Below are 26614 nucleotides of genomic sequence, written 5' to 3' on the forward strand. Positions count from 1 at the left end.
ACCCATTCTGCAGAGGAAAAAATAGAATCACTAACAGGCCTCAAGCCTTGCACAGCCAGTGGCTAGAATCCCTGCCTCATGAGACCCAGTGCTAGAAGGCCGCTAGAACCATCTCAACTCTATTAGTCTATCTTGGAAGCCAACAAATGTTTGCCCAGTTAAGAGCACGGTAACAATCAGTCACGTTATGTTATAATGATTGTCGATATCTTTAAAAGCCTTGTCAAGTTCCTTTTTGAGTAACCCTCACCCCACCCTTAGAGAAATTTATCTGTGGTTCACCACTTTGAAATACCTCATTGTTGTTCCACATTTACCATAGCCAAAAAAAAAAAAAAAAAAAAAAAGCTTTTTATTAACAAAGTGTCAGAAGGGGGCGCCACAGTACACAGGAAAGGTTTCGCTGCCCAGACAATTTTGTTGCAGAAACAGCTGAAAGCAATCAGGTCAGACAGAGCCAAGGGCTGGAGGGATTTTTAAAATTACAAAAACCGAACCAAATCAAACCAAAACAAAAATCAAAACCAATGGCCAAGATTTCAAGTTTGCTACTAAAGGTATGACATTCTCCTAAGAAATGCGCGTGACTTGATCAATATATTTATATACTTATATTTGAAGAAGAAGGAACTACTTGATGCAGCAAATCCACGTTGATTAAAAATTACCAGATATGGGGGCTCCAGGGTGGCTCAGTGGTTTAGGCCTCTGCCTTTGGCTCAGGTCATGATTTCAGGGTCCTGGGATGGAGCCCCACATCGGGATCTCTGCGCAGCGGGGAGCCTGCTTCCCCCCCCCCCTTTCTCTGCCTCCCTCTCTACCTACTTGTGATCTGTTTGTCAAATGGGTAAATAAGATCTTTAAAAAAAGAATTACTAGGTGTGAAATACATCGAGGGTATGGGAAGGAAAATGATTTCACCTGATCTGACTAGGAAGTGGTTGAAGCCGGAATTAAAGTGCTATAAAAAGAGTAGAAGAGTAGAAGAGGGAAGGGGGTCAGAGCCTCCTGCCATTCCCAGGGCACCCAGAACCCAGAGAGTGAGGCCTTGGGTGCTTTCTAGTGACAGATTCAAGGCAATTTTTCGACTTTGGGACTTCAGAGCTAACTTAGTTTTCATTTGTGATTATTATTTTTGTGTGGGGACCTGAGCCGAAGGCAGAGATTTTAACCCATTGAGCCACCCAGCCGCCCTAAAATATGTTTTTTTTTTTAATATAGAATTATAGTTCTTGCCACAATATGGAACTAGCTGGAACTGAATGCCTCCTTCAAAGTCAGCTCTGGAGAAATTATGCAAGTGTAATATGGAACTATTTCAGATATTAACCAAAAACAAAGAAATGATGATAAATTCCTTAAAAGACTCAAAGTTGCTCTTGACTGCTATGTTTCAAGCTCTATTCCTGGTTTGAGGACAGGTTTTAACACGCCTGTCACTGTAGAAATCAGCTGGATGTTTAGAGGCTATCAGAACTGTACAAAAACCTTGAAGGGGTAAAGACTTGAAAATTCTTTAGAGAGATTAGCTCCCTAAGGCATTATTCATCCACACATTTTCCTCCAAACAATTAAGACTGATGGATGAGGGGCACCTGAGGGGCTCTCTCATCACGTGGGTGGTGGGTTAAGCCTCTGCCTTCATCTCAAGTCATGGTCTCTGGGTCCAGGGATCCAGCCCCACATCGGGCTCTGCTCAAAAGGAAGACTGCTTCCCTCGCTGTTTGCCTGCCTCTCTGCTTACTTGTGATCTCTCTCTCTCTCTCTCCGTGTGTCCAATAAATAAATAAAATCTTTTAGAAAAGGCTGATGGATGCTAAATTATGAAAACTGCTCCCTCCAAATGATGCTTCTTCATAAGGATTTAAGAATTTAAAATTGTAAGAATTTAAAATTGAATCTTGATCGTAGGATTTATCTTATAGAATAACATCAAGTGAAGGCAGTTATTATTAGTTCTGAAGTATGTGTGATTCTGAATTCTTGGCCTCATTAGTCAATTTATTTTTAATAAATTATCATTTAATATATAATAATATATATAATATACTATATGTAACATATATAACATATATAATATATAATAAATTCATTCATTTATTATTTATTTCTTCGTTTATTTATTTATTTATTTATTATTAAGTATTTATTTATTAACTCAAACACAAGAAAATTAATGACCTGTTTGAAAAATTGGCAAGGACTGGAACAGACACCTCACTGAAGAAGATATTGAGATGGCAATAATGATATGAAAAGATGCTGTGATGATCCACAGCATGTCTAATTAAGGAATTGTAAATTAAAAGAACAAAGAGGGGCGCCTGGATGGCTCAGTGGGTTAAGCCGCTGCCTTTGGCTCAGGTCATGATCTCAGGGTCCTGGGATCGAGTTCCACGTTGGGCTCTCTGCTCAGCAGGAGCCTGCTTCCCTTTCTCTCTCTCTCTGACTGCCTCTCCGTCTTCTTGTGATCTCTCTCTGTCAAATAAATAAATAAAATCTTTTTTAAAAATAAATAAATAAATAAATAAATAAAACAATGATATATCACTGCACATCTATTAGAATGGCTAAAATCCAAAATACTGACAACATAAAATGCTTTTGACGATGAGGAACAAGAGAAACTCTCATTCATTCTGGTGAGAACACCAAAATGGTGCTACCACTTTGGAAGACAGTTGGGCAGTTTCTTACAAAACTAAACATATTCTTACCATATGATCCAGCAATCGTGCTCCTTGGTACTCACCCAAAAGAGCGCAAACTTTGTGTACACAGAATCCTGCATATAAACCTGTGTTTGTAACAGCTTTACCCATAAGTGCCAAGAGTTGGAAGTCACCAAGATGTCCTTCAAGAGGAGAATGGATAGATAAACTGTGGTCCATTGAAACAATGGGATATGATTCAGCGATAAAGAGAAATGGCTATCAAGCAATGAAAAGACATGGAACAAACTTAAAATCCATCATAATAAGTGAAAGAAGTCAATTTGAAAAAGCTCATGTTGCAAGGTTCCAACTATATGACCTTCTAGAAAAGGCAGAACTATGCAAATGGTATAAAGGTCAGCGGTTTGTAGCAGTTAGGAGAGGAGGAGGATGAACAGGCAGAGCACACAGGATTTTTAGGCCAGTGAAAATGTTCTGTATGATATGTATGATAGTTTAGATATATATCGCTACATAGTTGTCAAAATGCATAAGATACTATACCAAGAGTGAACTCTATGAGAAAAGGTTTTTTTTAAGATTTTATTTATTTATTTGACAGGCATCAAAGCAGGCAGAGAGGCAGGCGGGGAAAGCAGGGGTTGGGGGAAAGCAGGCTCCCTGCCAAGCAGAGAGTCTGGTCTGGGGCTCGATGCCAGGACCGTGAGATTATGACCTGAGCCGAAGGCAGAAGCCTTAACCCACTGAGCCACCCTGGTGCCCCACCAAGAGTGAACTCTAATGTAAACTGTGGACTTTGGGGTGATGATGATGTGTCAGTGTAGGGTCAGTGAGCGTGAAAAATTTCTCCGTGGTACAGGATGTTGATAATGGGGAAGGCTGTGTGTATGTGGGGAAAGGGAATTTTACTTTGATCCCCAAACTACTCTAAAAAATGCAGTCTGTTAAAAAAAATCTTTATAATGCAATATAATACAAAACAAGAATGCATATCAAGAGAGAAATAATGTTTAAAGGGAACGAAGAACTTCAGTAATGTGTACCTAGGGATTTTGATTGCACATTTGTAGGAAGTTCACATGGTCATTAGCAATTGTTTATCTGTGAAGTAGAAGTAACATAAAGAGTGATGAAAACTCAAAAATGCAACATTAAAAAACTGCCATCTATGGGCTTTTAAAAAATGGAACAAAATTTGCTTGGCCTTTTAAGCTCTGTGGGGAAGGAAGGGACAGAATTTAAATTCAGCTTTATAAAAGATTGGATAATATGTTTCTACAAAGAAGGCTCCTCTGAGTAACATAGAAATAAACATGGTAGCAGAAAGTGGAAAAAAGGTTACATCTCTTGTGAGCTCACGTTCTCTGAAACCCTGTCACTTAGTGGAGACAGTAACTGTTCGATGAATAGCAAATGGTAGTCTTTCAGATTCCCGGGATGTTCACGAAGAATCGTGAATGGATTTTTTTAAAAAATATGTAAAGAATGTCTACAGTGCAAGTACCTGCAAATAACGGACATTTTGGAGAGAATATTTTAATCAGCAGAGAAGGTCAAAATGACAAAGTTCCACGATCAGAGTAAACATATGGGATTAAAAATAAAAAAGAAAAAAGAAAAGATTTTTTTGAAAGGACTTTTTTTTTTAAAGGAGTTTAAACAAACGTCCTCTTTATAAGACTGTTGGCTGTTTAAACCAAAAGTACAACTCACTGAGAGAATCGCCGCATTATTTATTGGGGTAGAAAGGACCTGGAATGTAGAAAGACCCATTCTGCAGAGGAAAAAATAGAATCACTAACAGGCCTCAAGCCTTGCACAGCCAGTGGCTAGAATCCCTGCCTCATGAGACCCTGTGCTAGAAGGCCGCTAGAACCATCTCAACTCTATTAGTCTATCTTGGAAGCCAACAAATGTTTGCCGAGTTAAGAGCACGGTAACAATCAGTGACGTTATGTTATAATGATTGTCGATATCTTTAAAAGCCTTGTCAAGTTCCTTTTTGAGTAACCCTCACCCCACCCTTAGAGAAATTTATCTGTGGTTCACCACTTTGAAATACCTCATTGTTGTTCCACATTTACCATAGCCAAAAAAAAAAAAAAAAAAAAAAGCTTTTTATTAACAAAGTGTCAGAGGGGGCGCCACAGTACACATGAAAGTTTTCGCTGCCCAGACAATTTTGTTGCAGAAACAGCTGAAAGCAATCAGGTCAGACAGAGCCAAGGGCTGGAGGGATTTTTAAAATTACAAAAACCGAACCAAATCAAACCAAAACAAAAATCAAAACCCATGGCCAAAATTTCAAGTTTGCTACTAAAGGTATGACATTCTCCTAAGAAATGCGCGTGACTTGATCAATATATTTATATACTTATATTTGAAGAAGAAGGAACTACTTGATGCAGCAAATCCACGTTGATTAAAAATTACCAGATATGGGGGCTCCAGGGTGGCTCAGTGGTTTAGGCCTCTGCCTTTGGCTCAGGTCATGATTTCAGGGTCCTGGGATGGAGCCCCACATCGGGATCTCTGCGCAGCGGGGAGCCTGCTCCCCCCCCCCTTTCTCTGCCTGCCTCTCTACCTACTTGTGATCTGTTTGTCAAATGGGTAAATAAGATCTTTAAAAAAAGAATTACTAGGTGTGAAATACATCGAGGGTATGGGAAGAAAAATGATTTCACCTGATCTGACTAGGAAGTGGTTGAAGCCGGAATTAAAGTGCTATAAATAGAGTAGAAGAGTAGAAGAGGGAAGGGGGTCAGAGCCTCCTGCCATTCCCAGGGAACCCATAACCCAGAGAGTGAGGCCTTGGGTGCTTTCTAGTGACAGATTCAAGGCAATTTTTCGACTTTGGGACTTCAGAGCTAACTTAGTTTTCATTTGTGATTATTATTTTTGTGTGGGGACCTGAGCCGAAGGCAGAGATTTTAACCCATTGAGCCACCCAGCTGCCCTAAAATATGTTTTTTTTTTTTTAATATAGAATTATAGTTCTTGCCACAATATGGAACTAGCTGGAACTGAATGCCTCCTTCAAAGTCAGCTCTGGAGAAATTATGCAAGTGTAATATGGAACTATTTCAGATATTAACCAAAAACAAAGAAATGATGATAAATTCCTTAAAAGACTCAAAGTTGCTCTTGACTGCTATGTTTCAAGCTCTATTCCTGGTTTGAGGACAGGTTTTAACACGCCTGTCACTGTAGAAATCAGCTGGATGTTTAGAGGCTATCAGAACTGTACAAAAACCTTGAAGGGGTAAAGACTTGAAAATTCTTTAGAGAGATTAGCTCCCTAAGGCATTATTCATCCACACATTTTCCTCCAAACAATTAAGACTGATGGATGAGGGGCACCTGAGGGGCTCTCTCATCACGTGGGTGGTGGGTTAAGCCTCTGCCTTCATCTCAAGTCATGGTCTCTGGGTCCAGGGATCCAGCCCCACATCGGGCTCTGATCAAAAGGAAGACTGCTTCCCTCCCTGTTTGCCTGCCTCTCTGCTTACTTGTGATCTCTCTCTCTCTCTCTCCGTGTGTTCAATAAATAAATAAAATCTTTTAGAAAAGGCTGATGGATGCTAAATTATGAAAACTGCTCCCTCCAAATGATGCTTCTTCATAAGGATTTAAGAATTTAAAATTGTAAGAATTTAAAATTGAATCTTGATCGTAGGATTTATCTTATAGAATAACATCAAGTGAAGGCAGTTATTATTAGTTCTGAAGTATGTGTGATTCTGAATTCTTGGCCTCATTAGTCAATTTATTTTTAATAAATTATCATTTAATATATAATAATATATAGAATATACTATATGTAACATATATAACATATATAATATATAATAAATTCATTCATTTATTATTTTTTATTTATTTATTTATTATTATGTATTTATTTATTAACTCAAACACAAGAAAATAAATGACCTGATTGAAAAATTGGCAAGGACTGGAACAGACACCTCACTGAAGAAGATATTGAGATGGCAATAATGATATGAAAAGATGCTGTGATGATCCACAGCATGTCTAATTAAGGAATTGTAAATTTAATGAACAAAGAGGGGCGCCTGGATGGCTCAGTGGGTTAAGCCGCTGCCTTTGGCTCAGGTCATGATCTCAGGGTCCTGGGATCGAGTTCCACGTTGGGCTCTCTGCTCAGCAGGAGCCTGCTTCCCTTTCTCTCTCTCTCTGACTGCCTCTCCGTCTTCTTGTGATCTCTCTCTGTCAAATAAATAAATAAAATCTTTTTTAAAAATAAATAAATAAATAAAACAATGATATATCACTGCACATCTATTAGAATGGCTAAAATCCAAAATACTGACAACATAAAATGCTTTTGACGATGAGGAACAAGAGAAACTCTCATTCATTCTGGTGAGAACACCAAAATGGTGCTACCACTTTGGAAGACAGTTGGGCAGTTTCTTACAAAACTAAACATATTCTTACCATATGATCCAGCAATCGTGCTCCTTGGTACTCACCCAAAAGAGCGAAAACTTTGTGTACACAGAATCCTGCATATAAACCTGTGTTTGTAACAGCTTTACCCATAAGTGCCAAGAGTTGGAAGTCACCAAGATGTCCTTCAGGAGGAGAATGGATAGATAAACTGTGGTCCATTGAAACAATGGGATATGGTTCAGCGATAAAGAGAAATGGCTATCAAGCAATGAAAAGACATGGAACAAACTTAAAATCCATCATAATAAGTGAAAGAAGTCAATTTGAAAAAGCTTCATGTTGCAAGGTTCCAACTATATGACCTTCTAGAAAAGGCAGAACTATGCAAATGGTATAAAGGTCAGCGGTTTGTAGCAGTTAGGAGAGGAGGAGGATGAACAGGCAGAGCACAGAGGATTTTTAGGCCAGTGAAAATGTTCTGTATGATATGTATGATAGTTTAGATATATATCGCTACATAGTTGTCAAAATGCATAAGATACTATACCAAGAGTGAACTCTATGAGAAAAGGTTTTTTTAAAGATTTTATTTATTTATTTGACAGGCATCAAAGCAGGCAGAGAGGCAGGCGGGGAAAGCAGGGGTTGGGGGAAAGCAGGCTCCCTGCCAAGCAGAGAGTCTGGTCTGGGGCTCGATGCCAGGACCGTGAGATTATGACCTGAGCCGAAGGCAGAAGCCTTAACCCACTGAGCCACCCTGGTGCCCCACCAAGAGTGAACTCTAATGTAAACTGTGGACTTTGGGATGATGATGATGTGTCAGTGTAGGGTCAGTGAGCGTGAAAAATTTCTCCGTGGTACAGGATGTTGATAATGGGGAAGGCTGTGTGTATGTGGGGAAAGGGAATTTTACTTTGATCCCCAAACTACTCTAAAAAATGCAGTCTGTTAAAAAAAATCTTTATAATGCAATATAATACAAAACAAGAATGCATATCAAGAGAGAAATAATGTTTAAAGGGAACGAAGAAATTCAGTAAGGTGTACCTAGGGATTTTGATTGCACATTTGTAGGAAGTTCACATGGTCATTAGCAATTGTTTATCTGTGAAGTAGAAGTAACATAAAGAGTGATGAAAACTCAAAAATGCAACCTTAAAAAACTGCCATCAATGGGATTTTAAAAAATTCAACAAAATTTGCTTGGCCTTTTAAGCTCTGTGGGGAAGGAAGGGACAGAATTTAAATTCAGCTTTATAAAAGATTGGATAATGTGTTTCTACAAAGAAAGCTCCTCTGAGTAACATAGAAATAAACATGGTAGCAGAAAGTGGAAAAAATGTTACATCTCTTGTGAGCTCACGTTCTCTGAAACCCTGTCACTTAGTGGAGACAGTAACTGTTCGATGAATAGCAAATGGTAGTCTTTCAGATTCCCGGGATTTTCACGAAGAATCGTGAATGGATTTTTTTAAAAAATATGTAAAGAATGTCTACAGTGCAAGTACCTGCAAATAACGGACATTTTGGAGAGAATATTTTAATCAGCAGAGAAGGTCAAAATGACAAATTTCCACGATCAGAGTAAACATATGGGATTAAAAATAAAAAATAAAAAAGAAAAGATTTTTTTGAAAGGACTTCTTTTTTTTAAAGGAGTTTAAACAAAAGTCCTTTTTAAGAGACAGTTGGCTGTTTAAACCAAAAGTACAACTCACTGAGAGAATCGCCACATTACTTATTGGGGTAGAAAGGACCTGGAATATAGAAAGACCCATTCTGCAGAAGAAAAAATAGAATCACTAACAGGCCTCAAGGCTTGCACAGCCAGTGGCTAGAATCCCTGCCTCATGAGACCCTGAGCAGAAGGCCGCTAGAACCATCTCAACTATATTAGTCTATCTTGGAAGCCAACAAGTGTTTGCCCAGTTAAGAGCACGGTAACAATCAGTCACGTTATGTTATAATGATTGTCGATATCTTTAAAAGCCTTGTCAAGTTCCTTTTTGAGTAACCCTCACCCCACCCTTAGAGAAATTTATCTGTGCTTCACCACTTTGAAATACCTCATTGTTGTTCCACATTTACCATAGCCAAAAAAAAAAAAAAAAAAAAAAAGCTTTTTATTAACAAAGTGTCAGAAGGGGGCGCCACAGTAAACATGAAAGGTTTCGCTGCCCAGACAATTTTGTTGCAGAAACAGCTGAAAGCAATCAGGTCAGACAGAGCCAAGGGCTGGAGGGATTTTTAAAATTACAAAAACCGAACCAAATCAAACCAAAACAAAAATCAAAACCAATGGCCAAGATTTCAAGTTTGCTACTAAAGGTATGACATTCTCCTAAGAAATGCGCGTGACTTGATCAATATATTTATATACTTATATTTGAAGAAGAAGGAACTACTTGATGCAGCAAATCCACGTTGATTAAAAATTACCAGATATGGGGGCTCCAGGGTGGCTCAGTGGTTTAGGCCTCTGCCTTTGGCTCAGGTCATGATTTCAGGGTCCTGGGATGGAGCCCCATATCGGGATCTCTGCGCAGCGGGGAGCCTGATTCCCCCCCTCTCTCTGCCTGCCTCTCTACCTACTTGTGATCAGTCTGTCAAATGGGTAAATAAGATCTTCAAAAAAAGAATTACTAGGTGTGAAATACATCGAGGGTTGGGAAGGAAAATGATTTCACCTGAGTTGACTAGGAAGTAGTTGAAGCCGGAATTAAAGTGCTATAAAAAGAGTAGAAGAGTAGAAGAGGGAAGGGGGTCATTAGCTCCTGCCATTCCTAGGGCACCCAGAACCCAGAGAGTGAGGCCTTTGGTGCTTTCTAGAGACAGATTCAAGGCAATTTTTCGACTTTGGGACTTCAGAGCTAACTTAGTTTTCATTTGTGATTATTATTTTTGTGTGGGGACCTGAGCCGAAGGCAGAGATTTTAACCCATTGAGCCACCCAGCTGCCCTAAAATATGTTTTTTTTTTTTAAATACAGAATTATAGTTCTTGCCACAATATGGAACTAGCTGGAACTGAATGCCTCCTTCAAAGTCAGCTCTGGAGAAATTATGCAAGTGTAATATGGAACTATTTCAGATATTAACCAAAAACAAAGAAATGATGATAAATTCCTTAAAAGACTCAAAGTTGCTCTTGACTGCTATGTTTCAAGCTCTATTCCTGGTTTGAGGACAGGTTTTAACACGCCTGTCACTGTAGAAATCAGCTGGATGTTTAGAGGCTATCAGAACTGTACAAAAACCTTGAAGGGGTAAAGACTTGAAAATTCTTTAGAGAGATTAGCTCCCTAAGGCATTATTCATCCACACATTTTCCTCCAAACAATTAAGACTGATGGATGAGGGGCACCTGAGGGGCTCTCTCATCACGTGGGTGGTGGGTTAAGCCTCTGCCTTCATCTCAAGTCATGGTCTCTGGGTCCTGGGATCCAGCCCCACATCGGGCTCTGCTCAAAAGGAAGACTGCTTCCCTCCCTGTTTGCCTGCCTCTCTGCTTACTTGTGATCTCTCTCTCTCTCTCTCCGTGTGTCCAATAAATAAATAAAATCTTTTAGAAAAGGCTGATGGATGCTAAATTATGAAAACTGCTCCCTCCAAATGATGCTTCTTCATAAGGATTTAAGAATTTAAAATTGAATCTTGATCGTAGGATTTATCTTATAGAATAACATCAAGTGAAGGCAGTTATTATTAGTTCTGAAGTATGTGTGATTCTGAATTCTTGGCCTCATTAGTCAATTTATTTTTAATAAATTATCATTTAATATATAATATACTATATGTAACATATATAACATATATAATATATAATAAATTCATTCATTTATTATTTATTTATGCATTTATTTATTTATTTATTATTATGTATTTATTTATTAACTCAAACACAAGAAAATAAATGACCTGATACAAAAATTGGCAAGGACTGGAAGAGACACCTCACTGAAGAACATATTGAGATGGCAATAATGATATGAAAAGATGCTGTGATGATCCACAGCATGTCTAATTAAGGAATTGTAAATTAAATGAACAAAGAGGGGCGCCTGGATGGCTCAGTGGGTTAAGCCGCTGCCTTTGGCTCAGGTCATGATCTCAGGGTCCTGGGATCGAGTTCCACGTTGGGCTCTCTGCTCAGCAGGAGCCTGCTTCCCTTTCTCTCTCACTCTGACTGCCTCTCCGTCTTCTTGTGATCTCTCTCTGTCAAATAAATAAATAAAATCTTTTTTAAAAATAAATAAATAAATAAATAAATAAATAAATAAATAAAAACAATGATATATCCCTGCACATCTATTAGAATGGCTAAAATCCAAAATACTGACAACATAAAATGCTTTTGACGATGAGGAACAAGAGAAACTCTCATTCATTCTGGTGAGAACACCAAAATGGTGCTACCACTTTGGAAGACAGTTGGGCAGTTTCTTACAAAACTAAACATATTCTTACCATATGATCCAGCAATCGTGCTCTTTGGTACTCACCCAAAAGAGCGAAAACTTTGTGTACACAGAATCCTGCATATAAACCTGTGTTTGTAACAGCTTTACCCATAAGTGCCAAGAGTTGGAAGTCACCAAGATGTCCTTCAGGAGGAGAATGGATAGATAAACTGTGGTCCATTGAAACAATGGGATATGATTCAGCGATAAAGAGAAATGGCTATCAAGCAATGAAAAGACATGGAACAAACTTAAAATCCATCATAATAAGTGAAAGAAGTCAATTTGAAAAAGCTTCATGTTGCAAGGTTCCAACTATATGACCTTCTAGAAAAGGCAGAACTATGCAAATGGTATAAAGGTCAGCGGTTTGTAGCAGTTAGGAGAGGAGGAGGATGAACAGGCAGAGCACAGAGGATTTTTAGGCCAGTGAAAATGTTCTGTATGATATGTATGATAGTTTAGATATATATCGCTACATAGTTGTCAAAATGCATAAGATACTATACCAAGAGTGAACTCTATGAGAAAAGGTTTTTTTTAAGATTTTATTTATTTATTTGACAGGCATCAAAGCAGGCAGAGAGGCAGGCGGGGAAAGCAGGGGTTGGGGGAAAGCAGGCTCCCTGCCAAGCAGAGAGTCTGGTCTGGGGCTCGATGCCAGGACCGTGAGATTATGACCTGAGCCGAAGGCAGAAGCCTTAACCCACTGAGCCACCCTGGTGCCCCACCAAGAGTGAACTCTAATGTAAACTGTGGACTTTGGGGTGATGATGATGTGTCAGTGTAGGGTCAGTGAGCGTGAAAAATTTCTCCGTGGTACAGGATGTTGATAATGGGGAAGGCTGTGTGTATGTGGGGAAAGGGAATTTTACTTTGATCCCCAAACTACTCTAAAAAATGCAGTCTGTTAAAAAAAATCTTTATAATGCAATATAATACAAAACAAGAATGCATATCAAGAGAGAAATAATGTTTAAAGGGAACGAAGAACTTCAGTAATGTGTACCTAGGGATTTTGATTGCACATTTGTAGGAAGTTCACATGGTCATTAGCAATTGTTTATCTGTGAAGTAGAAGTAACATAAAGAGTGATGAAAACTCAAAAATGCAACATTAAAAAACTGCCATCTATGGGCTTTTAAAAAATGGAACAAAATTTGCTTGGCCTTTTAAGCTCTGTGGGGAAGGAAGGGACAGAATTTAAATTCAGCTTTATAAAAGATTGGATAATATGTTTCTACAAAGAAGGCTCCTCTGAGTAACATAGAAATAAACATGGTAGCAGAAAGTGGAAAAAAGGTTACATCTCTTGTGAGCTCACGTTCTCTGAAACCCTGTCACTTAGTGGAGACAGTAACTGTTCGATGAATAGCAAATGGTAGTCTTTCAGATTCCCGGGATGTTCACGAAGAATCGTGAATGGATTTTTTTAAAAAATATGTAAAGAATGTCTACAGTGCAAGTACCTGCAAATAACGGACATTTTGGAGAGAATATTTTAATCAGCAGAGAAGGTCAAAATGACAAAGTTCCACGATCAGAGTAAACATATGGGATTAAAAATAAAAAAGAAAAAAGAAAAGATTTTTTTGAAAGGACTTTTTTTTTTAAAGGAGTTTAAACAAAAGTCCTTTTTAAGAGACAGTTGGCTGTTTAAACCAAAAGTACAACTCACTGAGAGAATCGCCGCATTATTTATTGGGGTAGAAAGGACCTGGAATGTAGAAAGACCCATTCTGCAGAGGGAAAAATAGAATCACTAACAGGCCTCAAGGCTTGCACAGCCAGTGGCTAGAATCCCTGCCTCATGAGACCCTGAGCGAGAAGGCCGCTAGAACCATCTCAACTATATTAGTCTATCTTGGAAGCCAACAAGTGTTTGCCCAGTTAAGAGCACTGTAACAATCAGTCAAGTTATGTTATAATGATTGTCGATATCTTTAAAAGCCTTGTCAAGTTCCTTTTTGAGTAACCCTCACCCCACCCTTAGAGAAATTTATCTGTGGTTCACCACTTTGAAATACCTCATTGTTGTTCCACATTTACCATAGCCAAAAAAAAAAAAAAAAAGCTTTTTATTAACAATGTGTCAGAAGGGGGCGCCACAGTAAACATGAAAGGTTTCGCTGCCCAGACAATTTTGTTGCAGAAACTGCTGAAAGCAATCAGGTCAGACAGAGCCAAGGGCTGGAGGGATTTTTAAAATTACAAAAACCGAACCAAATCAAACCAAAACAAAAATCAAAACCAATGGCCAAGATTTCAAGTTTGCTACTAAAGGTATGACATTCTCCTAAGAAATGCGCGTGACTTGATCAATATATTTATATACTTATATTTGAAGAAGAAGGAACTCCTTGATGCAGCAAATCCACGTTGATTAAAAATTACCAGATATGGGGGCTCCAGGGTGGCTCAGTGGTTTAGGCCTCTGCCTTTGGCTCAGGTCATGATTTCAGGGTCCTGGGATGGAGCCCCACATCGGGATCTCTGCGCAGCGGGGAGGCTGCTTCCCCCCCTCTCTCTGCCTGCCTCTCTACCTACTTGTGATCAGTCTGTCAAATGGGTAAATAAGATCTTTAAAAAAAGAATTACTAGGTGTGAAATACATCGAGGGTTGGGAAGGAAAATGATTTCACCTGATCTGACTAGGAAGTGGTTGAAGCCGGAATTAAAGTGCTATAAAAAGAGTAGAAGAGTAGAAGAGGGAAGGGGGTCAGAGCCTCCTGCCATTCCCAGGGCACCCAGAACCCAGAGAGTGAGGCCTTGGGTGCTTTCTAGTGACAGATTCAAGGCAATTTTTCGACTTTGGGACTTCAGAGCTAACTTAGTTTTCATTTGTGATTATTATTTTTGTGTGGGGACCTGAGCCGAAGGCAGAGATTTTAACCCATTGAGCCACCCAGCTGCCCTAAAATATGTTTTTTTTTTTAAAATACAGAATTATAGTTCTTGCCACAATATGGAACTAGCTGGAACTGAATTCCTCCTTCAAAGTAAGCTCTGGAGAAATTATGCAAGTGTAATATGGAACTATTTCAGATATTAACAAAAAAAAAAGAAATGATGATAAATTCCTTAAAAGACTCAAAGTTGCTCTTGACTGCTATGTTTCAAGCTCTATTCCTGGTTTGAGGACAGGTTTTAACACGCCTGTCACTGTAGAAATCAGCTGGATGTTTAGAGGCTATCAGAACTGTACAAAAACCTTGAAGGGGTAAAGACTTGAAAATTCTTTAGAGAGATTAGCTCCCTAAGGCATTATTCATCCACACATTTTCCTCCAAACAATTAAGACTGATGGATGAGGGGCACCTGAGGGGCTCTCTCATCACGTGGGTGGTGGGTTAAGCCTCTGCCTTCATCTCAAGTCATGGTCTCTGGGTCCTGGGATCCAGCCCCACATCGGGCTCTGCTCAAAAGGAAGACTGCTTCCCTCCCTGTTTGCCTGCCTCTCTGCTTACTTGTGATCTCTCTCTCTCTCTCTCCGTGTGTCCAATAAATAAATAAAATCTTTTAGAAAAGGCTGATGGATGCTAAATTATGAAAACTGCTCCCTCCAAATGATGCTTCTTCATAAGGATTTAAGAATTTAAAATTGTAAGAATTTAAAATTGAATCTTGATCGTAGGATTTATCTTATAGAATAACATCAAGTGAAGGCAGTTATTATTAGTTCTGAAGTATGTGTGATTCTGAATTCTTGGCCTCATTAGTCAATTTATTTTTAATAAATTATCATTTAATATATAATAATATATAGAATATACTATATGTAACATATATAACATATATAATATATAATAAATTCATTCATTTATTATTTTTTATTTATTTATTTATTATTATGTATTTATTTATTAACTCAAACACAAGAAAATAAATGACCTGATTGAAAAATTGGCAAGGACTGGAACAGACACCTCACTGAAGAAGATATTGAGATGGCAATAATGATATGAAAAGATGCTGTGATGATCCACAGCATGTCTAATTAAGGAATTGTAAATTTAATGAACAAAGAGGGGCGCCTGGATGGCTCAGTGGGTTAAGCCGCTGCCTTTGGCTCAGGTCATGATCTCAGGGTCCTGGGATCGAGTTCCACGTTGGGCTCTCTGCTCAGCAGGAGCCTGCTTCCCTTTCTCTCTCTCTCTGACTGCCTCTCCGTCTTCTTGTGATCTCTCTCTGTCAAATAAATAAATAAAATCTTTTTTAAAAATAAATAAATAAATAAAACAATGATATATCACTGCACATCTATTAGAATGGCTAAAATCCAAAATACTGACAACATAAAATGCTTTTGACGATGAGGAACAAGAGAAACTCTCATTCATTCTGGTGAGAACACCAAAATGGTGCTACCACTTTGGAAGACAGTTGGGCAGTTTCTTACAAAACTAAACATATTCTTACCATATGATCCAGCAATCGTGCTCCTTGGTACTCACCCAAAAGAGCGAAAACTTTGTGTACACAGAATCCTGCATATAAACCTGTGTTTGTAACAGCTTTACCCATAAGTGCCAAGAGTTGGAAGTCACCAAGATGTCCTTCAGGAGGAGAATGGATAGATAAACTGTGGTCCATTGAAACAATGGGATATGGTTCAGCGATAAAGAGAAATGGCTATCAAGCAATGAAAAGACATGGAACAAACTTAAAATCCATCATAATAAGTGAAAGAAGTCAATTTGAAAAAGCTTCATGTTGCAAGGTTCCAACTATATGACCTTCTAGAAAAGGCAGAACTATGCAAATGGTATAAAGGTCAGCGGTTTGTAGCAGTTAGGAGAGGAGGAGGATGAACAGGCAGAGCACAGAGGATTTTTAGGCCAGTGAAAATGTTCTGTATGATATGTATGATAGTTTAGATATATATCGCTACATAGTTGTCAAAATGCATAAGATACTATACCAAGAGTGAACTCTATGAGAAAAGGTTTTTTTTAAGATTTTATTTATTTATTTGACAGGCATCAAAGCAGGCAGAGAGGCAGGCGGGGAAAGCAGGGGTTGGGGGAAAGCAGGCTCCCTGCCAAGCAGAGAGTCTGGTCTGGGGCTCGATGCCAGGACCGTGAGATTATGACCTGAGCCGAAGGCAGAAGCCTTAACCCACTGAGCCACCCTGGTGCCCCACCAAGAGTGAACTCTAATGTAAACTGTGGACTTTGGGATGATGATGATGTGTCAGTGTAGGGTCAGTGAGCGTGAAAAATTTCTCCGTGGTACAGGATGTTGATAATGGGGAAGGCTGTGTGTATGTGGGGAAAGGGAATTTTACTTTGATCCCCAAACTACTCTAAAAAATGCAGTCTGTTAAAAAAAATCTTTATAATGCAATATAATACAAAACAAGAATGCATATCAAGAGAGAAATAATGTTTAAAGGGAACGAAGAAATTCAGTAAGGTGTACCTAGGGATTTTGATTGCACATTTGTAGGAAGTTCACATGGTCATTAGCAATTGTTTATCTGTGAAGTAGAAGTAACATAAAGAGTGATGAAAACTCAAAAATGCAACCTTAAAAAACTGCCATCAATGGGATTTTAAAAAATTCAACAAAATTTGCTTGGCCTTTTAAGCTCTGTGGGGAAGGAAGGGACAGAATTTAAATTCAGCTTTATAAAAGATTGGATAATGTGTTTCTACAAAGAAGGCTCCTCTGAGTAACATAGAAATAAACATGGTAGCAGAAAGTGGAAAAAAGGTTACATCTCTTGTGAGCTCACGTTCTCTGAAACCCTGTCACTTAGTGGAGACAGTAACTGTTCGATGAATAGCAAATGGTAGTCTTTCAGATTCCCGGGAGTTTCACAAAGAATCGTGAATGGATTTTTTTAAAAAATATGTAAAGAATGTCTACAGTGCAAGTACCTGCAAATAACGGACATTTTGGAGAGAATATTTTAATCAGCAGAGAAGGTCAAAATGACAAATTTCCACGATCAGAGTAAACATATGGGATTAAAAATAAAAAATAAAAAAGAAAAGATTTTTTTGAAAGGACTTCTTTTTTTTAAAGGAGTTTAAACAAAAGTCCTTTTTAAGAGACAGTTGGCTGTTTAAACCAAAAGTACAACTCACTGAGAGAATCGCCACATTACTTATTGGGGTAGAAAGGACCTGGAATATAGAAAGACCCATTCTGCAGAAGAAAAAATAGAATCACTAACAGGCCTCAAGGCTTGCACAGCCAGTGGCTAGAATCCCTGCCTCATGAGACCCTGAGCAGAAGGCCGCTAGAACCATCTCAACTATATTAGTCTATCTTGGAAGCCAACAAGTGTTTGCCCAGTTAAGAGCACGGTAACAATCAGTCACGTTATGTTATAATGATTGTCGATATCTTTAAAAGCCTTGTCAAGTTCCTTTTTGAGTAACCCTCACCCCACCCTTAGAGAAATTTATCTGTGCTTCACCACTTTGAAATACCTCATTGTTGTTCCACATTTACCATAGCCAAAAAAAAAAAAAAAAAAAAAAGCTTTTTATTAACAAAGTGTCAGAAGGGGGCGCCACAGTAAACATGAAAGGTTTCGCTGCCCAGACAATTTTGTTGCAGAAACAGCTGAAAGCAATCAGGTCAGACAGAGCCAAGGGCTGGAGGGATTTTTAAAATTACAAAAACCGAACCAAATCAAACCAAAACAAAAATCAAAACCAATGGCCAAGATTTCAAGTTTGCTACTAAAGGTATGACATTCTCCTAAGAAATGCGCGTGACTTGATCAATATATTTATATACTTATATTTGAAGAAGAAGGAACTCCTTGATGCAGCAAATCCACGTTGATTAAAAATTACCAGATATGGGGGCTCCAGGGTGGCTCAGTGGTTTAGGCCTCTGCCTTTGGCTCAGGTCATCATTTCAGGGTCCTGGGATGGAGCCCCACATCGGGATCTCTGCGCAGCGGGGAGCCTGCTTCCCCCCCTCTCTCTGCCTGCCTCTCTACCTACTTGTGATCAGTCTGTCAAATGGGTAAATAAGATCTTTAAAAAAAGAATTACTAGGTGTGAAATACATCGAGGGTTGGGAAGGAAAATGATTTCACCTGATCTGACTAGGAAGTGGTTGAAGCCGGAATTAAAGTGCTATAAAAAGAGTAGAAGAGTAGAAGAGGGAAGGGGGTCAGAGCCTCCTGCCATTCCCAGGGCACCCAGAACCCAGAGAGTGAGGCCTTGGGTGCTTTCTAGTGACAGATTAAAGGCAATTTTTCGACTTTGGGACTTCAGAGCTAACTTAGTTTTCATTTGTGATTATTATTTTTGTGTGGGGACCTGAGCCGAAGGCAGAGATTTTAACCCATTGAGCCACCCAGCTGCCCTAAAATATGTTTTTTTTTTTTTAAATACAGAATTATAGTTCTTGCCACAATATGGAACTAGCTGGAACTGAATGCCTCCTTCAAAGTAAGCTCTGGAGAAATTATGCAAGTGTAATATGGAACTATTTCAGATATTAACCAAAAACAAAGAAATGATGATAAATTCCTTAAAAGACTCAAAGTTGCTCTTGACTGCTATGTTTCAAGCTCTATTCCTGGTTTGAGGACAGGTTTTAACACGCCTGTCACTGTAGAAATCAGCTGGATGTTTAGAGGCTATCAGAACTGTACAAAAACCTTGAAGGGGTAAAGACTTGAAAATTCTTTAGAGAGATTAGCTCCCTAAGGCATTATTCATCCACACATTTTCCTCCAAACAATTAAGACTGATGGATGAGGGGCACCTGAGGGGCTCTCTCATCACGTGGGTGGTGGGTTAAGCCTCTGCCTTCATCTCAAGTCATGGTCTCTGGGTCCTGGGATCCAGCCCCACATCGGGCTCTGATCAAAAGGAAGACTGCTTCCCTCCCTGTTTGCCTGCCTCTCTGCTTACTTGTGATCTCTCTCTCTCTCTCTCCGTGTGTCCAATAAATAAATAAAATCTTTTAGAAAAGGCTGATGGATGCTAAATTATGAAAACTGCTCCCTCCAAATGATGCTTCTTCATAAGGATTTAAGAATTTAAAATTGTAAGAATTTAAAATTGAATCTTGATCGTAGGATTTATCTTATAGAATAACATCAAGTGAAGGCAGTTATTATTAGTTCTGAAGTATGTGTGATTCTGAATTCTTGGCCTCATTAGTCAATTTATTTTTAATAAATTATCATTTAATATATAATAATATATAGAATATACTATATGTAACATATATAACATATATAATATATAATAAATTCATTCATTTATTATTTTTTATTTATTTATTTATTATTATGTATTTATTTATTAACTCAAACACAAGAAAATAAATGACCTGATTGAAAAATTGGCAAGGACTGGAACAGACACCTCACTGAAGAAGATATTGAGATGGCAATAATGATATGAAAAGATGCTGTGATGATCCACAGCATGTCTAATTAAGGAATTGTAAATTTAATGAACAAAGAGGGGCGCCTGGATGGCTCAGTGGGTTAAGCCGCTGCCTTTGGCTCAGGTCATGATCTCAGGGTCCTGGGATCGAGTTCCACGTTGGGCTCTCTGCTCAGCAGGAGCCTGCTTCCCTTTCTCTCTCTCTCTGACTGCCTCTCCGTCTTCTTGTGATCTCTCTCTGTCAAATAAATAAATAAAATCTTTTTTAAAAATAAATAAATAAATAAAACAATGATATATCACTGCACATCTATTAGAATGGCTAAAATCCAAAATACTGACAACATAAAATGCTTTTGACGATGAGGAACAAGAGAAACTCTCATTCATTCTGGTGAGAACACCAAAATGGTGCTACCACTTTGGAAGACAGTTGGGCAGTTTCTTACAAAACTAAACATATTCTTACCATATGATCCAGCAATCGTGCTCCTTGGTACTCACCCAAAAGAGCGAAAACTTTGTGTACACAGAATCCTGCATATAAACCTGTGTTTGTAACAGCTTTACCCATAAGTGCCAAGAGTTGGAAGTCACCAAGATGTCCTTCAGGAGGAGAATGGATAGATAAACTGTGGTCCATTGAAACAATGGGATATGGTTCAGCGATAAAGAGAAATGGCTATCAAGCAATGAAAAGACATGGAACAAACTTAAAATCCATCATAATAAGTGAAAGAAGTCAATTTGAAAAAGCTTCATGTTGCAAGGTTCCAACTATATGACCTTCTAGAAAAGGCAGAACTATGCAAATGGTATAAAGGTCAGCGGTTTGTAGCAGTTAGGAGAGGAGGAGGATGAACAGGCAGAGCACAGAGGATTTTTAGGCCAGTGAAAATGTTCTGTATGATATGTATGATAGTTTAGATATATATCGCTACATAGTTGTCAAAATGCATAAGATACTATACCAAGAGTGAACTCTATGAGAAAAGGTTTTTTTTAAGATTTTATTTATTTATTTGACAGGCATCAAAGCAGGCAGAGAGGCAGGCGGGGAAAGCAGGGGTTGGGGGAAAGCAGGCTCCCTGCCAAGCAGAGAGTCTGGTCTGGGGCTCGATGCCAGGACCGTGAGATTATGACCTGAGCCGAAGGCAGAAGCCTTAACCCACTGAGCCACCCTGGTGCCCCACCAAGAGTGAACTCTAATGTAAACTGTGGACTTTGGGATGATGATGATGTGTCAGTGTAGGGTCAGTGAGCGTGAAAAATTTCTCCGTGGTACAGGATGTTGATAATGGGGAAGGCTGTGTGTATGTGGGGAAAGGGAATTTTACTTTGATCCCCAAACTACTCTAAAAAATGCAGTCTGTTAAAAAAAATCTTTATAATGCAATATAATACAAAACAAGAATGCATATCAAGAGAGAAATAATGTTTAAAGGGAACGAAGAAATTCAGTAAGGTGTACCTAGGGATTTTGATTGCACATTTGTAGGAAGTTCACATGGTCATTAGCAATTGTTTATCTGTGAAGTAGAAGTAACATAAAGAGTGATGAAAACTCAAAAATGCAACCTTAAAAAACTGCCATCAATGGGATTTTAAAAAATTCAACAAAATTTGCTTGGCCTTTTAAGCTCTGTGGGGAAGGAAGGGACAGAATTTAAATTCAGCTTTATAAAAGATTGGATAATGTGTTTCTACAAAGAAGGCTCCTCTGAGTAACATAGAAATAAACATGGTAGCAGAAAGTGGAAAAAAGGTTACATCTCTTGTGAGCTCACGTTCTCTGAAACCCTGTCACTTAGTGGAGACAGTAACTGTTCGATGAATAGCAAATGGTAGTCTTTCAGATTCCCGGGAGTTTCACAAAGAATCGTGAATGGATTTTTTTAAAAAATATGTAAAGAATGTCTACAGTGCAAGTACCTGCAAATAACGGACATTTTGGAGAGAATATTTTAATCAGCAGAGAAGGTCAAAATGACAAATTTCCACGATCAGAGTAAACATATGGGATTAAAAATAAAAAATAAAAAAGAAAAGATTTTTTTGAAAGGACTTCTTTTTTTTAAAGGAGTTTAAACAAAAGTCCTTTTTAAGAGACAGTTGGCTGTTTAAACCAAAAGTACAACTCACTGAGAGAATCGCCACATTACTTATTGGGGTAGAAAGGACCTGGAATATAGAAAGACCCATTCTGCAGAAGAAAAAATAGAATCACTAACAGGCCTCAAGGCTTGCACAGCCAGTGGCTAGAATCCCTGCCTCATGAGACCCTGAGCAGAAGGCCGCTAGAACCATCTCAACTATATTAGTCTATCTTGGAAGCCAACAAGTGTTTGCCCAGTTAAGAGCACGGTAACAATCAGTCACGTTATGTTATAATGATTGTCGATATCTTTAAAAGCCTTGTCAAGTTCCTTTTTGAGTAACCCTCACCCCACCCTTAGAGAAATTTATCTGTGCTTCACCACTTTGAAATACCTCATTGTTGTTCCACATTTACCATAGCCAAAAAAAAAAAAAAAAAAAAAAGCTTTTTATTAACAAAGTGTCAGAAGGGGGCGCCACAGTAAACATGAAAGGTTTCGCTGCCCAGACAATTTTGTTGCAGAAACAGCTGAAAGCAATCAGGTCAGACAGAGCCAAGGGCTGGAGGGATTTTTAAAATTACAAAAACCGAACCAAATCAAACCAAAACAAAAATCAAAACCAATGGCCAAGATTTCAAGTTTGCTACTAAAGGTATGACATTCTCCTAAGAAATGCGCGTGACTTGATCAATATATTTATATACTTATATTTGAAGAAGAAGGAACTCCTTGATGCAGCAAATCCACGTTGATTAAAAATTACCAGATATGGGGGCTCCAGGGTGGCTCAGTGGTTTAGGCCTCTGCCTTTGGCTCAGGTCATCATTTCAGGGTCCTGGGATGGAGCCCCACATCGGGATCTCTGCGCAGCGGGGAGCCTGCTTCCCCCCCTCTCTCTGCCTGCCTCTCTACCTACTTGTGATCAGTCTGTCAAATGGGTAAATAAGATCTTTAAAAAAAGAATTACTAGGTGTGAAATACATCGAGGGTTGGGAAGGAAAATGATTTCACCTGATCTGACTAGGAAGTGGTTGAAGCCGGAATTAAAGTGCTATAAAAAGAGTAGAAGAGTAGAAGAGGGAAGGGGGTCAGAGCCTCCTGCCATTCCCAGGGCACCCAGAACCCAGAGAGTGAGGCCTTGGGTGCTTTCTAGTGACAGATTAAAGGCAATTTTTCGACTTTGGGACTTCAGAGCTAACTTAGTTTTCATTTGTGATTATTATTTTTGTGTGGGGACCTGAGCCGAAGGCAGAGATTTTAACCCATTGAGCCACCCAGCTGCCCTAAAATATGTTTTTTTTTTTTTAAATACAGAATTATAGTTCTTGCCACAATATGGAACTAGCTGGAACTGAATGCCTCCTTCAAAGTAAGCTCTGGAGAAATTATGCAAGTGTAATATGGAACTATTTCAGATATTAACCAAAAACAAAGAAATGATGATAAATTCCTTAAAAGACTCAAAGTTGCTCTTGACTGCTATGTTTCAAGCTCTATTCCTGGTTTGAGGACAGGTTTTAACACGCCTGTCACTGTAGAAATCAGCTGGATGTTTAGAGGCTATCAGAACTGTACAAAAACCTTGAAGGGGTAAAGACTTGAAAATTCTTTAGAGAGATTAGCTCCCTAAGGCATTATTCATCCACACATTTTCCTCCAAACAATTAAGACTGATGGATGAGGGGCACCTGAGGGGCTCTCTCATCACGTGGGTGGTGGGTTAAGCCTCTGCCTTCATCTCAAGTCATGGTCTCTGGGTCCTGGGATCCAGCCCCACATCGGGCTCTGATCAAAAGGAAGACTGCTTCCCTCCCTGTTTGCCTGCCTCTCTGCTTACTTGTGATCTCTCTCTCTCTCTCTCCGTGTGTCCAATAAATAAATAAAATCTTTTAGAAAAGGCTGATGGATGCTAAATTATGAAAACTGCTCCCTCCAAATGATGCTTCTTCATAAGGATTTAAGAATTTAAAATTGTAAGAATTTAAAATTGAATCTTGATCGTAGGATTTATCTTATAGAATAACATCAAGTGAAGGCAGTTATTATTAGTTCTGAAGTATGTGTGATTCTGAATTCTTGGCCTCATTAGTCAATTTATTTTTAATAAATTATCATTTAATATATAATAATATATAGAATATACTATATGTAACATATATAACATATATAATATATAATAAATTCATTCATTTATTATTTTTTATTTATTTATTTATTATTATGTATTTATTTATTAACTCAAACACAAGAAAATAAATGACCTGATTGAAAAATTGGCAAGGACTGGAACAGACACCTCACTGAAGAAGATATTGAGATGGCAATAATGATATGAAAAGATGCTGTGATGATCCACAGCATGTCTAATTAAGGAATTGTAAATTTAATGAACAAAGAGGGGCGCCTGGATGGCTCAGTGGGTTAAGCCGCTGCCTTTGGCTCAGGTCATGATCTCAGGGTCCTGGGATCGAGTTCCACGTTGGGCTCTCTGCTCAGCAGGAGCCTGCTTCCCTTTCTCTCTCTCTCTGACTGCCTCTCCGTCTTCTTGTGATCTCTCTCTGTCAAATAAATAAATAAAATCTTTTTTAAAAATAAATAAATAAATAAAACAATGATATATCACTGCACATCTATTAGAATGGCTAAAATCCAAAATACTGACAACATAAAATGCTTTTGACGATGAGGAACAAGAGAAACTCTCATTCATTCTGGTGAGAACACCAAAATGGTGCTACCACTTTGGAAGACAGTTGGGCAGTTTCTTACAAAACTAAACATATTCTTACCATATGATCCAGCAATCGTGCTCCTTGGTACTCACCCAAAAGAGCGAAAACTTTGTGTACACAGAATCCTGCATATAAACCTGTGTTTGTAACAGCTTTACCCATAAGTGCCAAGAGTTGGAAGTCACCAAGATGTCCTTCAGGAGGAGAATGGATAGATAAACTGTGGTCCATTGAAACAATGGGATATGGTTCAGCGATAAAGAGAAATGGCTATCAAGCAATGAAAAGACATGGAACAAACTTAAAATCCATCATAATAAGTGAAAGAAGTCAATTTGAAAAAGCTTCATGTTGCAAGGTTCCAACTATATGACCTTCTAGAAAAGGCAGAACTATGCAAATGGTATAAAGGTCAGCGGTTTGTAGCAGTTAGGAGAGGAGGAGGATGAACAGGCAGAGCACAGAGGATTTTTAGGCCAGTGAAAATGTTCTGTATGATATGTATGATAGTTTAGATATATATCGCTACATAGTTGTCAAAATGCATAAGATACTATACCAAGAGTGAACTCTATGAGAAAAGGTTTTTTTTAAGATTTTATTTATTTATTTGACAGGCATCAAAGCAGGCAGAGAGGCAGGCGGGGAAAGCAGGGGTTGGGGGAAAGCAGGCTCCCTGCCAAGCAGAGAGTCTGGTCTGGGGCTCGATGCCAGGACCGTGAGATTATGACCTGAGCCGAAGGCAGAAGCCTTAACCCACTGAGCCACCCTGGTGCCCCACCAAGAGTGAACTCTAATGTAAACTGTGGACTTTGGGATGATGATGATGTGTCAGTGTAGGGTCAGTGAGCGTGAAAAATTTCTCCGTGGTACAGGATGTTGATAATGGGGAAGGCTGTGTGTATGTGGGGAAAGGGAATTTTACTTTGATCCCCAAACTACTCTAAAAAATGCAGTCTGTTAAAAAAAATCTTTATAATGCAATATAATACAAAACAAGAATGCATATCAAGAGAGAAATAATGTTTAAAGGGAACGAAGAAATTCAGTAAGGTGTACCTAGGGATTTTGATTGCACATTTGTAGGAAGTTCACATGGTCATTAGCAATTGTTTATCTGTGAAGTAGAAGTAACATAAAGAGTGATGAAAACTCAAAAATGCAACCTTAAAAAACTGCCATCAATGGGCTTTTAAAAAATGGAACAAAATTTGCTTGGCCTTTTAAGCTCTGTGGGGAAGGAAGGGACAGAATTTAAATTCAGCTTTATAAAAGATTGGATAATGTGTTTCTACAAAGAAGGCTCCTCTGAGTAACATAGAAATAAACATGGTAGCAGAAAGTGGAAAAAAGGTTACATCTCTTGTGAGCTCACGTTCTCTGAAACCCTGTCACTTAGTGGAGACAGTAACTGTTCGATGAATAGCAAATGGTAGTCTTTCAGATTCCCGGGATTTTCACGAAGAATCGTGAATGGATTTTTTTAAAAAATATGTAAAGAATGTCTACAGTGCAAGTACCTGCAAATAACGGACATTTTGGAGAGAATATTTTAATCAGCAGAGAAGGTCAAAATGACAAATTTCCACGATCAGAGTAAACATATGGGATTAAAAATAAAAAATAAAAAAGAAAAGATTTTTTTGAAAGGACTTCTTTTTTTTAAAGGAGTTTAAACAAAAGTCCTTTTTAAGAGACAGTTGGCTGTTTAAACCAAAAGTACAACTCACTGAGAGAATCGCCACATTACTTATTGGGGTAGAAAGGACCTGGAATATAGAAAGACCCATTCTGCAGAAGAAAAAATAGAATCACTAACAGGCCTCAAGGCTTGCACAGCCAGTGGCTAGAATCCCTGCCTCA

The sequence above is a fragment of the Mustela nivalis genome (assembly GCF_964662115.1).
Source record: "Mustela nivalis genome assembly, chromosome: 20".
Taxonomy (NCBI): domain Eukaryota; kingdom Metazoa; phylum Chordata; class Mammalia; order Carnivora; family Mustelidae; genus Mustela; species Mustela nivalis.